The sequence below is a fragment of the Lacerta agilis genome, chromosome 11 (genome assembly GCF_009819535.1).
Source record: "Lacerta agilis isolate rLacAgi1 chromosome 11, rLacAgi1.pri, whole genome shotgun sequence".
Classification (NCBI taxonomy): Eukaryota; Metazoa; Chordata; class Lepidosauria; order Squamata; family Lacertidae; genus Lacerta; species Lacerta agilis.
In genome coordinates this window covers 54,993,176-55,010,580 of record NC_046322.1, presented here as the reverse complement: position 1 = coordinate 55,010,580, position 17,405 = coordinate 54,993,176, and positions in this window count along the sequence as shown.

Here is a 17,405-nt window from a genome sequence, read left to right as displayed (position 1 = left end):
CCTAGCAGTTTGAAAGCACATCAAAGTGCAATTAGATAAATAGGGACCGCTCCGGCGGGAAGGTAAACGGCGTTTCCGTGCGCTGCTCTGGTTTGCCAGAAAGCGGCTTTGTCATGCTGGCCACATGACCCGGAAGCTGTCTGTGGACAAACGCCGGCTCCCTTGGCCTATAGAGCGAGATGAGCGCTACAACCCCAGAGTCAGACACGACTGGACCTAATGGTGAAGGGTCCCTTTACCTTTACCTAAAAGGTCTAAACATGCAATTTTGTTTTTTCCCTTGAAGGCCACTGCTGCCTGCACCCAAGTGTGGATCAAGAGGCAGTACACTGCTCTTCACTGCAGTTGCAGCCTTGCAGAAGTGTGAGGGATGCCATAGGATTGTGCTGCCACTCCCATTCTGTCCCATGACGTTTTTTCATTTCTATCCTGATGAAACTGTTTTGCACCCTGCAGTCCAACTGGTGTAGTAGCACTGTCCTGTGTTTCTACATCAGTGCAATTGGTCTGAGTCATGGTGGGACAACCTAATCATTCCCACTTTTTTGACTTCTAAATCAGATTGTAAAAGGTAAAGGTAAAGGGACCCCTGACCATTAGGTCCAGTCGTGTCTGCCTCTGGGGTTGAACCGCTAATCTTGCATTACTGGCCGAGGGAGCCGGCGTACAGCTTCCAGGTCATGTGGCCAGCATGACTAAGCTGCTTCTGGTGAACCAGAGCAGCGCACGGAAACACTATTTACCTTCCAGCTGGAGCAGTACCTATTTATCTACTTGCACTTTGATGTGCTTTTGAACTGCTAGGTTGGCAGGAGCTGGGACCGAGCAATGGGAGTTCAGCCCGTCGCGGGGATTCGAACCGCCGACCATAGCTGTCAAGTTTTCCCTTTTTTAAAGGGAAATTCCCTTATTCCAAATAGGATTCCTCACAAGAAAAGGGAAAAGTTGACAGCTACGCAGCTGACCTTCTGATCGGCAAGCCCAAGAGGCTCAGTGGTTTAGACCACAGTGCCACCCGCATCCCATATTATTTATGGTACTAAGAATGAAATTGAATTATGGTGCTGGAGGAGACTCTTGAGAGTCCCATGGACTGCAAGAAGACCAAACCTATCCATTCTCAAAGAAATCAGCCCTGAGTGCTCACTAGAAGGACAGATCCTGAAGCTGAGGCTCCAGTACTTTGGCCACCTCATGAGAAGAGAAGACTCCCTAGAAAAGACCCTGATGTTGGGAAAGATGGAGGGCACAAGGAGAAGGGGACGACAGAGGATGAGATGGTTGGACAGTGTTCTCGAAGCTACTAACATGAGTTTGGCCAAACTGCGAGAGGCAGTGAAGGATAGGCGTGCCTGGCGTGCTCTGGTCCATGGGGTCACGAAGAGTCGGACACGACTGAACGACTGAACAACAACAACAAGAATGAAAACTCCATTTGCTAAGCTAACACATGACTGATGGAAATATACTGAAGAGTCCTCCAGGTTCTGACACTGATGTTTTCTGAATGTAAGTGGAAAAACAGGATAGTAAAAGGAGATTGCCAAGAATTAAAAGCTTCTTTTACAACTCTTCACACTTGTTTGTTTGCTTTTTTGCCTAAAAGATAGCAAGACGGAAGGGGAAGGGGAAGGAGGATGAAAGACAGATGAAAGGCAACAGCTCAGTGATGGAGGGGGTAAATCTGTAACTGAAGACTGCAGCTTCCATTTGCCTACAGACACAGCCTCTGTGTCTGCCTCCAGTTTGCACAGTGATGCAGCGGAGTTTGAAAATGGGAGGGATTACATTAGATTTCATGGGTCCATACCCAGATCCAATTGGAAACCGATTGAGAGCCCTTTGGAGTCTGGACTGAACTGATCCGTTTTGGCCCACTGCAACCACTGGACCATTCCAAGCTGCTCTGCTCTTCCCCTCAAAGCTCCAGAGGTGAGATAAGAGGTGTTAAGCTCCAGGCATTGTTAATAGCAATGCGCCCACAGTCCAAGGCTGGCTAACCTGTGGCTCTCTATATGCAATTGTTGTAAGAATTTTAAGGTATTTTATTTATATATAATAATTGTTATTAATGTACCAAAACAAATAAGGCCACATGTCTGAAAAACAGCACAGGAAGACAGGCCTCACTCCATTTTGACTCCCAACTGACCAAGTATTTCTTTGTCTCAGGAACGAAAGGGGGGTTGCCCCTCCAGCTACTCAGCAGCCCTCTGCCTGAGTGATAATCCCTGGCATCCTGATACCTGAGTGCCAGACAAAAGGTTGTGATTAACTTGGCTGGGAAATAGGGAAATGTAAATATCTTTTGTTTCACTTGATGGGTTTTTGGTGGAGGGCAAGAGGAGACATGGGGGCAGGGTCCAAGATGCTCAGATCATTGCTACCAGACCCTCCCAATTTGTGATGTAATTCTAATGTATGGAGGGGTGGTCTTGAGCTGGAGGGGGGCAATTTCAAAAGTCTATATAGGAGCTTGCGCGCCTTTGTTGGAGGTCTTTTTGCTTGCAAAACACTCTGCTGCAGCAGTTTTCTAATAAAGGGCTATCACCTTGCTTTGGGAGATTCTGTATCGTCTCTATTTGTTCTTAGGTGCTCTTGACAGGAGGGGAGCCCTGCTGAGGCTCTCCCTCGGGTTCGTGGACTCCCTTCTGGGGCCGAACCTAATTTTTATTACACCATTGTATTCCATCTCCCATCAGTAATTGCAGATTACTGAGGAAATGGTACACAGTGGACATATGAGAGAACCCATGTCGAAGTGACTTGGAGCAGAAAAATTGGTTGATTTTTCATCCCTAATCAAATTACTAAGAGAACCTATTGAGCTGGGTTTGACTCTCTCACGATCTGGACAAAGTTCTGAGTGCATACCCAGATTCTAGGAAAAATAAGAGTTCCCCAAAGAAGAGTTTAACCATCAACAACCCCCCCTCCTTGTTTGTGAAGGGGAGCTGAGGTATATGAGGGTCGCCCAGAGATCATAAAGCTTCTATGCGCATATCATTTTAAATGATGTTGTGGATCAGATATAGCTTTGGGAATGGCTCCTACTTATGCCCGGCCTGAATAAATCCTTTTATTCATCAACATATGCGGCACTACCCTTGACATCTTGCATTCTGCCAAGCTGGCACAATTAGCTCTAAAGCAAGTAACATTCCTTTCTCCAGTCTCTAAGAGTTATGAAGGGAGGGTGCCAACACTGTCGAATGCACTTAAACCACGGGGTTTGTCTTAACTCACACATGCCTTTGTAATAATGGATCTCAAGTGGGAAAGGCGCCACGCGGGGATAATTAGATAATATTTGATGGAATAAGATTTCAGCATTGTTCCTCTGAATAAGCGGGATTGGCATTTCAATGTGTGTGCTCCAGTTTGGGACAAAAGAAAAAATCAGAACATGAGCGAGCTGTGTTTTTAAAAATGCATCTTAAATATATCCTGCTCTACCTCTAAGGAGCTTATGGTGGTGTATTTACTTTACTCCTACAACAACCCTGTGTGCTAGGTTGGCCTGTGTGTGTGTGTGTGTGTGTGTGAGAGAGAGAGAGAGAGAGAGAGAGAGCATAGCTGTCAAGTCTCCCTTTTTTGCAGGAAACTCCCTTATTCCAAGCCATTTCCCGCTGCTATCCCTGATTTTTTATATCCATTAAATTTCCCTTATTTCAAAGCAAATATTCCTCTCCCTAGGCAAGTCTGTACCCTGTGGCGCCAGTGGCACGGGGAACCAGGGCTGGGCGACAAGTGTCCGGGAAGGAGAGTTGGAGTCCGGAAGAGCAGAGCTTCTCCACCTCTGCAACCCTAGAGCGCCGCTGAGGGAGGAGGAGGAGAGTCCACCACCCACCCACCACCCCGCCCGCGCAGCTGGAGGACGATGCTAGGGAAAGAGGCCACATGTGCCCATCAAGCTGTGTGTGGGAATTATCCCTCCGTGTGTGGTGCTGTCAGGAGGGGGTCGTGCAAATGCTGCGCGTTGTGCAGAATGGAAATATTTAGGTGCGATGTTTTGTCCATGGATGCAGCTTGCAAAGGGGAAATTCGAGAGGGCGAGGGAGCATGGGTCCGCTGTGGGGAGCGGAGCGCATTTCTTGCGTTCGGGTGCCTGCCTGCAGAAGGGATTTGTGCTGCGGAACTGTTGTGGGAAATGCCTATGTGGTTGTGTTGACAGGTGTGCAAAGGGGGGGGGGTGCAGAAGCTAAAGGTATCTGTCTATATGGCCTTTCCAAAGGCCAGGTTGTGCAGTCAGCTGAGGCCTGTAAAAAGCCAGGCCGGGAGCCACCTTAAGTTGAGGCTGCATAGGCCTTGTGGTGCATGTGATTCACATTCTATTCAGTTGAACCTCTGGTTACAATGTTGACATTTTTTTTTAGCAATGCCCCCCTGGTGAGCCTTCTTTTGTTCACTTCTTTTTATTTCAAGGCAGTGCATACCTATGTTTGTGGAACTGCAAACCTTTCCAGTCATGTGTTACTCCAGTCAAATCCCACATATTAATGTGGGGAAAGATGATGGTGTGTGTAGCCTGGTGTAGATTAATTGGTAGCCTGGGGGGATTACTGTGGCATGGACTGTCCCTGAGAACCGTAGACTGTCCCCGGGACAGGTGAGGGTGCTGATCCCTTATTTTCAAATCCGAAACTTGACAGCTATGAGTGGGGGGGGGGAGAGAGGTGTCAAAGAAACCTGCCAAGCTTCATAAATAAGTGGGGTTTGAGCCACAGTCATACCTAGGCTAAGGCCAGCACTAACCACAACCCCACATAACTTTATATGGACAGAGAGCTTCTGCATCCAGCCCTTTTAGAATGAATAGAAACAAGTTGCTCAAGATCACAGTATGTTGCTCAGGAGAATTTCACAGCAAATTATACCCATAATCAAGCATGTATAAAAAGCAACAAACTGTGCCTTTCTGCTTGTTAATACTCCCTTTCTGAACTCTCCTTTTAAAAATAAAAAAACCAAAGCAATGTTCCACCAGCTTTGCGTTTTTTGAAGCACTTCCAACTTCAAGCACTTCCACTAACCCAGAAAATGGTCCACATGTGGCAGAGATGTGCCTTACAGTGAATGGGAGGGAATGTTGAAAGGAATGTGCCAAGGAAGGGCTGCTGCTTGTGAGAGCAACTGGTCCTGGACTAGACAGTCAAGTGACTTAGTCCACTATTTAATACACCTTCATGCATATGGGTCAAACAGAGCTCCGTTTTATAGGCTGGGGGCACTCTATTCCTTTAAAGCACATTCAAAACACATTCTTTCACTCAAAGAATTCTAGGCGCTGTAGTTTTCACCTCACAAAGTTGCAATTCTCAGCACCCTTAACAAACTGCAGTACCCAGAATTCTTTGAGGGAAAGAATGTGCTTCGAATGTGCTTTAAAGGTATAGTGTGTACACAGCCACACTGTCCTGAAAATTGCTATGGGGGAAAAAACGGAAATGTTCTGCCCCACTTTGAGACATTCAAAAGTGGAAGACTCTAAATATGCGCAGGCACATTTCAATGCATATGGGTAATGTGCAAGTACGCAAGCACCAGTGTGTAGATCAGGGGCATTGAATTCAGGGCCTCTTGCTGCTGTTGGACTACAAGTCCCACCATCTTGCCCCCCTGGCTATGTTGGTTGGGGCTAATGGGAGTTGGAGTCCAACAATTGCTGGAGGGCACCATGTTGGCTACCCCTGGTGTAGACACTGTGTGGACATGCAGGTAAGATGATCCTGCCACTGTGCTCTCACCCTTTGTGCTGTGCATGTCAACTGAATGTGTGGAGTCCTTCCTGAACATCTGAAAATGGCTCCTGACTTATGGTGATGTTTTATAAATATTCATTCTCCTTTGGATTCCTGTAAACAGTTGCCCTTATGTAAAATCTCGCATGTGCCATTCTGTTGACATGGTCCCACTCAAGATGGCCACATTCACTTTCCATAGATGGAGATGAACTACTGAACATGCACAAACACCTTTGCCAATCGTCAGCTAAAGATAAATATGCATTCAGTCAATACTGAATTCTGATCCTTCTTTTGGATTTTTTTTTTCTAGTCTACATGATGCCATTATTTATGTTCAATTGTACACCTGTTAATCATACGTTTTTGATTGATAATAACTTCTTAGAAGACTTCTAATTATGTTCATATTAGCCTTTCTGATCATGAAGGTATATTGGGGATAAATTGCAGACCTCATTATTATTCTTCATGAAAGCTAGGCCAATAACTGCCCTGGTATCATTGATAACGGATTCCTCTCTGTTCTATTATCATCAAAGGAGCAGTCTGAATACTATTTATCTGTCAAAATTGGAGTTGTTAACCTTGATGCTGCAGCTTGTAAAGAGGGGAGATAAATGTCTCCTTCAACAGGCACTTGAAACCTCCTGCTGTAATTTATTACAAAACTGCCACCCCAATAAAAATGTTAAATACTAAAGGAACATTGTGTAAAACAAAAACAAAACAACACAAAACAAAAAACCTGGATCCAATCCAGAAAAGTTAAGTGCCGGAGTCAATGAGACTTGAGCACACTAGCATTTTGCATTCTTGCTATCAATGGGGCAAATTTTCCTCTGCATTGTTCCTTTTCTCTCTCTCTCTCTCTCTCTCTCTCTCTCTCTCTCTCTCTCTCTCTCTCTTTCACCCCCTCTCCAAGCTGGCAAGATCCCCATCAAATAATAGCATGACCCTACAATCTGATTTAGGGCTGTACGCCGGCTCCCTCCGCCAGTAAAGCGAGATGAGCACTGCAACCCCAGAGTCGCCCACGACTGGACCTAATGGTCAGGGGTCCCTTTACCATAAATAATATTAGCTCACTTAGGAGTGTTTGCTTGCTGAGTCTCTAAGTAGCAATTTTGATGACATAATAATATTGTTTTAGAAGAGAACCAGGCACATCAACTGATGTGCATATTCTTGCCCTGGCACAGAATGTTCTAGCGGGTTTTCACTCCTCTGATTTTCATTGTGGCTTTGCCTTCTGCTGGAACTTCAGCAAATAAGTACATTGACACAGAACACCCAGCTGTTAACACACACACAACAAAAATAAGATATGCATTTCCTAATTAGTTCTTCAAGTGTTCTGAGTGCACAGATTATGGTCCAAGCAACATTCCATTGCTAAGAGACCAAAACTAAGAGAGTGATACTGAATATTAATGCAAATGATGAGTCCATTGCATCAGCCAGAAAAAAGGGGCGAAGCACATTATATTTTAGAATGTGTGACTTTTTTTCCTTTTTGCCACGAAGCCTTTTTCTAAAGCCCTGTCAAGAACATCTTACAGTGCCACTTTGTTCTTCCTTAATGAATATTACGAAAAAGCAGGAAAGTATTTGGAAATTCTTACTCCAGATGGTACATTTTAAAGGGATCTCTCTGTGAAGCACAGAAGTCTATTTCAAAGGAGATTGGTCCAGTATAAATAAGCAACTGTTTCTCTCCTGACATTTCCCGAATGTCACCTTACAAAATGTCTTCTTTCACCTACAAGGACCTAGGAAAACTTTGAGCTTGGTCTCACATACCCCCTAGTCATTGGATCCTGTTGTCTCTTCAGCATGGTATCTGAAGAAGTGTGCATGCACACGAAGGCTCATACCAAGAACAAACTTAGTTGGTCTCTAAGGTGCTAAGATCATGGCCACTGGTCCCATCACTAAGACTAAAACTAAGATCATGGCCACTGGTCCCATCACCTCCTGGCAAATAGAAGGGGAAGAAATGGAGGCAGTGAGAGATTTCACTTTCTTGGGTTCCATGATGGCGACAGCAGTCACGAAATTAGAAGACGCCTGCTTCTTGGGAGAAAAGCAATGACAAACCTAGACAGCATCTTAAAAAGCAAAGACATCACCTTGCCGACAAAGGTCCGTATAGTTAAAGCTATGGTTTTCCCAGTAGTAATGTACGGAAGTGAGAGCTGGACCATCAAGAAGGCTGATCGCCGAAGAATTGATGCTTTTGAATTATGGTGCTGGAGGAGACTCTTGAGAGTCCCATGGACTGCAAGAAGATCAAACCTATCCATTCTCAAAGAAATCAGCCCTGAGTGCTCACTAGAAGGACAGATCCTGAAGTTGAGGCTCCAGTACTTTGGCCACCTCATGAGAAGAGAAGACTCCCTAGAAAAGACCCTGATGTTGGGAAAGATGGAGGGCACAAGGAGAAGGGGACGACAGAGGATGAGATGGTTGGACAGTGTTCTTGAAGCTACCAACATGACTTTGGCCAAACTGCGAGAGGCAGTGAAGGATAGGCGTGCCTGGCGTGCTCTGGTCCATGGGGTCACGAAGAGTCGGACACGACTGAACAACAACAAAAAGGTGCTACTGGAAGGAATTTGTTTGTTTGTGTCTTCAGCATGTTTTTGATGCCACTGCCACTGCGCCAAGAGGTTACATGGAGTGGTGGTGCTTTTAATAAAGCGGAATGGGAGCCCCCCTAGATCAGCCTGCAGGTGCATTTGTGCAGCACCCTGTTCTCACAGCGGCCAACCCAGCCCCCATGGGAAGGCCACAAGCTGGACATGAGCGCAATAGGTCCTTTCCACATATGTTCCCAAGCACCTCTTGTACAGAAGGATGCTTTTAGAGTTGTGTATCATTTGCTCCCCCCCCCTCACAAACATTTTACACGTTCCCAGTACTTCAGGGCTGAGAGAATACTTTCTTGTTCTTTCACTTGTCTGCATTCCACTCCTCACGTCCAGTTTAACAGTGAGAATTTCTAATATTAGTTCTGAAATTGGAGTGTGTCGTTTGCCTCAACCTATAGCTTGACACAGAGGCGTAGGAAGGTCAGGTGGTACTCGGTGTGGAAAATTTCTTGTCAGCCCCCCCCCATTGATTCCCCCCCTGCAAAAATGGTTTTACGTTATTTCATATTTTCTTACAAAGGAATAATAACAAGTAATTACAATAAAAAAAACTTTTATTTATATCCTGCCCTCCCCGGCTGAAGTCGGGCTCAGGGTGGCTAACATCAGATACATAACATTGGTATAAAATCAAACAATAATTAAATTACCTCCTAAAAACATCTCAAAATCAAATTAAAGCCTAATTACATGCCTTTCCACAGGGTTAGGGTTGGGAACAGTAAGTGCTCCACTGAAATGAAATTCTAGCCTTCACGACATAGGAAAACAGCCAAGTAAACAGCTATTTTGGTGGAGGAGGGTCAAGATATTAACCGATATGCATGAAATTTCATATAAGACCTTTGGAGCAGGCATTTTCAAAAAGAAAAACGTTTTAAATGAACCGCCCTAGTAGGGCAGTAATTGTTCCTTGATCATTTGTCACCTCCTCCATTTTGGAACCTGGGGCGGACCGCCCCCTACGCCCCCCCTTGCTATGCCCCTGGCTTGACCTTCAGTCATTATCCAGAGGGAAACTGTCACCCTCCAGCTACAACTCCCTCTGCCCCGTCCACTGGCCAGCTTGGCTGAGACTGGAGGGATTTGTAGTCCAAAGCATCTAGAAGGCCACAGGTTCCCCACTCCTTCCTTATCCCAGCGAGGCAGAGTTTAAGCGCAACTACATCTGCCCATATTCACCTCTCCTGCTATCACCTCACTTTTTTCTCCCGCTTTTCGGTTGTCTCCCTCACTGCCTAAATTCAGACTGTAAGCTCCTCATGGCAGGGTCCCTTTGTCTTAAACCTTCATTTTCTTCAGCGCACTGACAGTACCATAAAAATACTGGTACTAAGCTTTCAGGGCCTTAGAGGTAATATCGTTCCTTCTTTCCACATTTTTAGAATTTCCCAAGGGGCTGTTCTGTTTAGAAAAGGATCTGCATCCTTTCAAGAAGGAAGTGGGTCTCGTTACTCATTCGGCCAAACCTCAAGGGACAACTGCCTGTCAAACGGCTGTATCGAAAGTCCTGCAGCCACATCATAAGGTCTTACCTCCAGGCAGAAAAGAGCGACCTAGGGTCACAGGAGGAAATTAGTCAAGCCCAGAATGACAGGCTTTGTGTTTAAATGGTATCATTGCTGTAACAACTTTTCCCTTGTCAAAGGGTGTGAGGCAGTTGGTTTTAATGACCTGCCGAATGCTAAGCTGGAGGCAAACATCCATAGAAGTCTTTAGTTGTCACTCTTTGGACCCGGGGAAGGCGCCATCCGTTCCAAGTCCTCAAAGAATATTTTGAGAGTAGAATAAGTTTAAGTGCTTATGGTCCAATTCACACACATTCATGCACACATACATGGACACCTACATTAGCCACTGCCACACTCACAAAAAAATTATGTATATCTGTTAAAAATGGGTGGTGGTAGGAGGGTGTCCAATTTCAGCATTCAGTGAAATGGGCCTTTTCACTGTATATTTTAATTATGGGTGTTTATTTTAACATTTTACGGAATTGTTGTATATTTTAATTATGTGTGGTTTTATTTTTTAATAATCGATGTGATACTTGTAAACCACATAGAATCCATTCTGGCATGTAAGCAGTATAAAACTTAATGGCGATAAAAATCAGTGAATCCTGTTGCAGCCTTAGCAATGGCCCAATGATGCTGAGTGCAGAGAATGGGCACAATAGCATCATGTAAACAGTAATGTTTGAGGAGTATCACTTCATCCAATACAGCAAGTTACTATAATATTATTCAGATGGAAAACTTCATTGGTTTGAATTTCAGTCTCGTTTAAGAGGGAATACAAATCAGAAAGTTGTGTTTAAATTATTTCAAATTGAATCTGATGCGTGCGCACGCATGCACGCACACACACGATTTACGGATTAGACATGTTTGTTCAAAAGTGGGCTTTACTTTTCGTGTACCCAAGCAGCGTTCCTTTCACGAAGCACTCAATAAAAACAGATTGTACACCAGTTTGGAAATGATTTAGCAGGTTTAAATTAAACAATGGTTTCAAAGCACGACAACATTTGGTGGACAAAAATAGACATAAATTGGGAACTGGAGGGAGAGAGATATTCTAGTTGTATCAAAACAAGAAATTCAATCCACTTTATAAACGTATTGTGTTACCAGATTTTTGGATACCTATAGTCCATTGGAGGCCTACCACCAAGTTACTGAAAACACACAAAGGGGTTGAGCAGTGGGGATGGGGATGCTAGTTCCCCGCCTCTCTGCCGCTATTTCAGTTGCCCTCATTTGTGGAGAGCAACTGATTGAAGCAGGGAGACTCCTGGATCCATGGAACTCCCTGTGGACACTTCTGGAGTTAAATGTTTTGAAGACTGCAACCTCTTGAATTTCTGCTTATTCTCTTTGACTAGGAAAGTCCCCAAGTGGGAATAATGATAATCCTGTTCTGCTGTTACACCCTGGTTATCTGGGCTATGCTCTTTCAGTCGAAAGCATCCGATTTAAGATGTCATGGCTATATAGCTCCAGTTTATCTTCTTTGTGAGCTCACTTAAGACATAAGACATGTTTTACCTTGGTTCCTCCGTAAACAACTTGCCGCACTCCTGGCTTGATGGTAAGCCACTTTGACCCGTTAACACCAGCCTTAAAAGAAGGCTGACTTCCCACATCGCTCAGAGGTCCAGCATCCATTTCGTATGCCGAAGGCATTGGGTTCAATTCCCACCGTCTCCAGGGTCTGAGAGCCACTGCCAGTCAGTGTGTGCAATAGTGAGCTAAGCAGACCACTTGTATGACTCAGTATAAGGCTGCTTCCCATGCAACAGCAGATGGGGCTGTGCTGCTCACCTGAGCTCACACTGGTTGATTTGCTGCTGCAAATAGGGATGGAGAGGGGGAAGGGTTGGGGCAGCAACAAGGTCAGTGCGGTGGAAACACTCGATGAGTCAATCTGGTGCCCAGGGCCAGCCCACTCAAGAGGCATGTTGAGGCAACCAGCTCAGGTAGCAGGATCCACCGGGGCAGTGGATTCCAATGTCAATCTTCCCCGCCTCCCAGCAAGCACTTAACACTCTCTGCCATGCATAAAATCAAGGAACGAAGACTGGCAGGGGCGTCTTACTCATAGAGGCTAGTGATGCAGGGCGCCAGGGAAGAGGCGGAGGCTGGATGCGGCGCCTCCCAGGATCAGCTCGCGGCCCTCGCCCGCCTCCGCCATGCCACGTAGAAGCAGCGCTGCGCCTGGAGCCTCCATCTGCCATGACCACCGCGGCATGAAGCGGCCAGCTGAGCCGGGAGGCGCCGCGTCCAACCTCCACCTCTTCCCCACCAGAGGAGCCGCCCTCCAGCCTCTGCCCAACTCCTCCAGCCCCGCCGGCAGCACCGTCCACCCTAAAAAAAGGTGGACAACTCTGGGAAACCGGGGGGGGGGGGCGCCGGAGGGAGCTTTGCACCACGGCGCCGGATATGCTTAAGTCGTCCCTGAAGACTGGTAATCTGTAGGCCTGTGTCTAGCTTGTAGTTTTCAATGCTTGACATTGTTGTGTTTTTACTAGGTTGGAAGCCATTCAGAGTGGGTTTAAATAATAATATTTATTAATAATAGCATTCCCTCCAACATTTTGTAAGGGCACCCCCCCCTACCTAGGCCATCTGACTTTGGGAGATGCCGCGATGCCCAGAGCGGCCTCCGTGAAAATTGGGACATCCCAGATTGCGATCAGAAGCCAGGGCAGCTTCTGTAAATTTGGGATGTCACAATTAAATCAGGTCACACTTGAGGGGTCTTTAATCATCATCAGCCCTGAAAGAGGCTCTTTGACAGGAAAGGTTGATAGGAAGAAGGTACTAAATACTGAACATCTGGAAGCAGCTTCATAAAAATAAGCTGTAGAAGACTGTCACAAATCATAGGTATATCTATCTTGGGAAAGATTTTGCCTCTGTACCCATCGTGGCAATACTTCATCTTTTACTGAAGAAAGCATCGCAGGATGATAGCTGTTAAGGTTTTAAGAGTGTAAGATGGGATGCATCTAGAAAGGGTATCACATTCTGTTAGTGCTATCAAGAGGGGTAATCTGATCTCCTCAGAAAGACTGTACAGAATGAGCGGCTGAGTCCCCTTCTCAAAAGAAAAATCTATAATGGATGTTTTCTTAAACATTTGCTTGAAAGAATGCAATATGCTGAAAAATTACTTTTTGCCATCAGAATTCCGATACGATGACATTTACCTTATAAAGAAAATGCTGTTGTATGTGTAACACGAAATATAGTATATTTAAAATTGGAAATATAACTAAAAAGAACTACTTGTCTCTCTCCCTCTAACTCCCTCCCCCCCCTCTTGTTTGCATAGGTGCACAATTCCCTAATAATTGGGAACAGGGAATCTAGGTGACTTTCCTCTAAAGGACAGCATTAGCACTTGAAATTTATTTATCCTTTTCCTTATTAGCATCCTCTTGCTAATAAATGTGATCCCACATCAACACACACATCCCAGCAACTGAAACAACTTTCAGGATGGAGGAGAAATTAGCTGGGTCTGCATTTTGCAGCACACTGATCCAATCCGACTTTCTTGAGCCTTCTTGCAGAGTGGAAAGCAACACCCATTCAAAAGACGTGCTTTTCTAGGTTTCGCAATTCAGTTTCAGTAGAGGGAAAGTGTTCACAGGAATATGCTTTTGACATAAAATATGTGTACAATGTACGCATTTTGTGGACATGCATTGAAAAGTGACTTATGTTAAAAATGTGGACAGAATATAGCTGGGATAGGTCAGTGGGTAAGGCATGAGACTCTTAATCTCAGGGTCATGGGTTCAAGCCCCACACTGGGCAACAGATTCCTGCAATGCAGGGGGTTGGAGTAGATGACCTTCGTGGTCTTTTTCAACTCTTCCAAACCTACAATTCTATGATTGAAAGAACGCATACGATTTAAGTGCAAATTTTCCACACATTCTTTCAAAGATTCCACACAAAATGGGACTGAACAGACCTATGGCTGAGCACCAGCAGTACGGAAACAGGACAGAATTAGCTCCTCAGCCCATCTGCAGGTGTAAGTGCTGAGTGCATTTTGAGTAGCTCCTATTAGATTCTGCTTGTGGCATCACTGGAGCAAGCAAGGCAAGTCCCTTTCCCTGCCCAGACCATTTTTGACCTTGCCTTCCCACTCCTGTGTACTATTTCCCTTTTCAAAATACGTTAGAGGCTGACTGTTCTCCCTCTGTGCCATTCACGGGCCTTTGAAGTGGTCCTTTAAACAAACCAACAATGTCAAGAGCACCAGCAAGAATGCCGCTCTGCCTATGGCATTGTCCTACCATCTTATTCATGGTTCTTCTTTTCCCCTTAAAACAGTGTCGGGGGACCATTTTCTCCCCAAGGTCCGCCGTTCCTCATGAACAGCTTTCTGGGGTGGGGGCACATGATGCCAGTGATGGGTGCAGCAACAGATGCGAGTCCAGTAGGCTGCAGTCCAGTTACACAAAGGTCAGGACTCTATCCAGGCAAGCAAGAGGCACATGGGAAGGAGGTGTGATCTGAGGAGACTCCTGAAGTCTAGATAGAGAGGCCCAGAGGGCTTTGTTTGGCCTGAGGCCTGGAGTTTCCCACCCCTGCCCTGACATTGTGTTTCAAAGTTAGTGGTCATCCCCTCAGCACAGCTTCTGTGAAAGAGGATAATCCAGAGGTCTCTCGGTTATCTCAGAGCCTTTTGGAGTGTCCTGTCATTTCAAACAGGGCCTGCTGAGTTCAGATGCTTTTGCTCATTGCGCACCAATAGGCACAGCATGATGTGTCATTTCATTTTCTGCAGGTATTCCCCCCCCCAATCCCAAGATTGACAACAAACAATGTCACCCAGGGAATACAGGACTTCTCCATGATGACATCATGGTGCAACCCCCCGAACAATTACGTATGGGAAGATCTGAGCTGAAAACATTGGCCCTCCCAGGGCTAATATGTATTGGTTAAATAGGTCAACATTTAAACCTCAGCTGAATTTTCAGGTGTGACCACGGACGGAAATGCTCCTGTGTCCTTCCCCAAGAATCTTACAATGAACAATATGACAGTGAAGGGCAAACAAAGGAAGGAGAATTAATAAGGGAGCAGAGATGGGGATATACCTGTATTTGTTTGGTTCTTTTGCAAGCAAACCCACCTAATTTGCACTTCCACAAGCCAATATATGAACTGAAGCATATCTCTAATTTGAAATCCACAGTCGAAACAAAATAAAAATTTAAAAAATCCTTCCAGTAGCACCTTAGAGATCAACTAAGTTTGTTCTTGGTATGAGCTTTCGTGTGCATGCACACTTCTTCACACTTGAAGAGCTCATACGAAAGCTCAAAACGAGAACAAACTTAGTTGGTCTCTAAGGTGCTACTGGAAGGATTGTTTGTTTGTTTGTTTGTTTGTTTGTTTGTTTGTTTCGACTATGGAAGACCAACACGGCTACCTACCTGTACTTGAAATCCACACTTCTTTGAATGTGGTGATGCAGTTCTCCAAGTGAAAAAAAAATATGAAAATGCGTACAGTAAAGAAATGGCACACTCTTGAGACAGACGGATGCCAACAAAAGGTGGGGAAGAAAATATAAAAATGCATTATATTAGGGGAAAATGCTTGCAAAAAAATGTATACTAGGAGACATGCAAATGAAAAGATGTATAAATTTTAATGTGGACTTTAAAGAAAGGCCAACTAATGCAAAATGAGGTGAACTGAACCGAAGACTGGGAAAAAAGAAATAGGGAGAAATGAAAATTGACAGATTCATCCATCCTATAAAGGTAACAAGGAAAGAATTTGCACCTTGATGTTTTGATATAACAATAATTACTGAAAAGTCTCCAAATGTCTCCTCCTTTCTGAGAGCATCATCGTCTTGCCAACTGTGATGTTATTTGCAGATTCCATTTTTATATCCAAGAAAATATTAATAAAATGAGATCAAAGACGGTAATCAGATCCCAAAGCAAGAAACAGACAAACCAAACACAACGGAGCAATCTGGCAACTTTATTGCCATTCTTTCTATGCATTGCCAGAGATACATTTTGTCCACATGCTCATGTGATGCACAGCGCGAGTGAAATGTGACAGACTAGTTGGATGGACTTGAAGGTCTGCTGTTTCACACTAAAATAAAATAGAGAACAACTGATGTGCAAAAAGGAAAAACAAACACAGTCTGAAAACATATGGGTAACCTGGATTTTGTTGAAAGAGAAGTACTGAAAGGGAACAATGCCTCCACCGATGGAGAAAAACCCAGAACTGTATAATAGCTCCGATTTCCTTGACATGTCCAGTTGTGAAGATGGTGCCATTATCTGTGCTTCACTCATGGAAATGTTTGTTTATTAGATAAACAGTTGCTCAAAGGGTCAGTCCAGGCATCATGTCGGGGCATTATAATGTGTGGTCCCGGAGGTCATGAAAGCTGACTCAAAATTCCAAGGTCTGTATTACTCGAAAAGTGACATCACTAAAGCTCAGAGCTATTCACTCATTTTTGCATGCTACAATTCAACACATTCTTCCCTGGGACCAGGGGCGTAGGGAGCCGCTTTGCCGCCCGCCCGGGGCGGCAAACACGGGGGCACCCCCCTGGGGGCGGGGTGTCGCTCCCTAGCGCATGCGCACCCTGACATCACGACGCATGCGCTGTGACGTCACGGTGCGCACGCAGCATCCCGGATGCGCCGGCACCCCTCCCAACCGTGCGGCGGCATGGCAAGTTTTAAGGCTGCCGCGCGCGAACAGCAGCACAGACGTGAACGCTGTGCTGCTGTTCACGCGCTGCAGCCTTAAAAGTTGCCATGCCCCACGCACGCTGGCAGCGCCGATCGTGGGGGCGGGGCGCCTCCCCGTGTCACCCCCCAGGGCGATACCCGAGGCGGCCTGCCTCCTACACCACCCTCACTCCGCCCCTGCCTGGGACTAAGTCCCATGGAGCTCTTTTGCGTAGCATGCACAGGATTTCACTTCTAGCTACCTGTTTGTTATGTTGGTTTATTAAAAATATTTCCATTTAATCTTTCCAGAATGTATAACTTATTGTTAGAGTGGCATACAAAAGATGAAATGGTTAAATCGGTAATGATTGACTGGGCTAAGGATGTTGGACATAATATAATGTTAGAGGATTGGGAGAAATTATGGAAAGTTGGTATTAAATTTACAGCATGTAATACGTTGAGAGAGAATGTTATGAAAATGATGTATAGATGGTATTTAACACCTGTAAAGCTAGCAAAGATATATCATGGTTTATGCAATAAATGTTGGAAATGTAAGCAAGTAGAAGGTACCTTCTTTCATATGTGGTGGACATGCCCTAAAGTAAGTGACTTCTGGGAGAAAATATATAATGAATTGAAAAAAGTGTTGAAAAACACATTTAGTAAGAAACCAGAGGCCTTCTTACTGGGCATGCCAAACTATGAAATCTCTAAAGAGGATAGGACAGTCTTTATATATGCCACAACAGCTGCAAG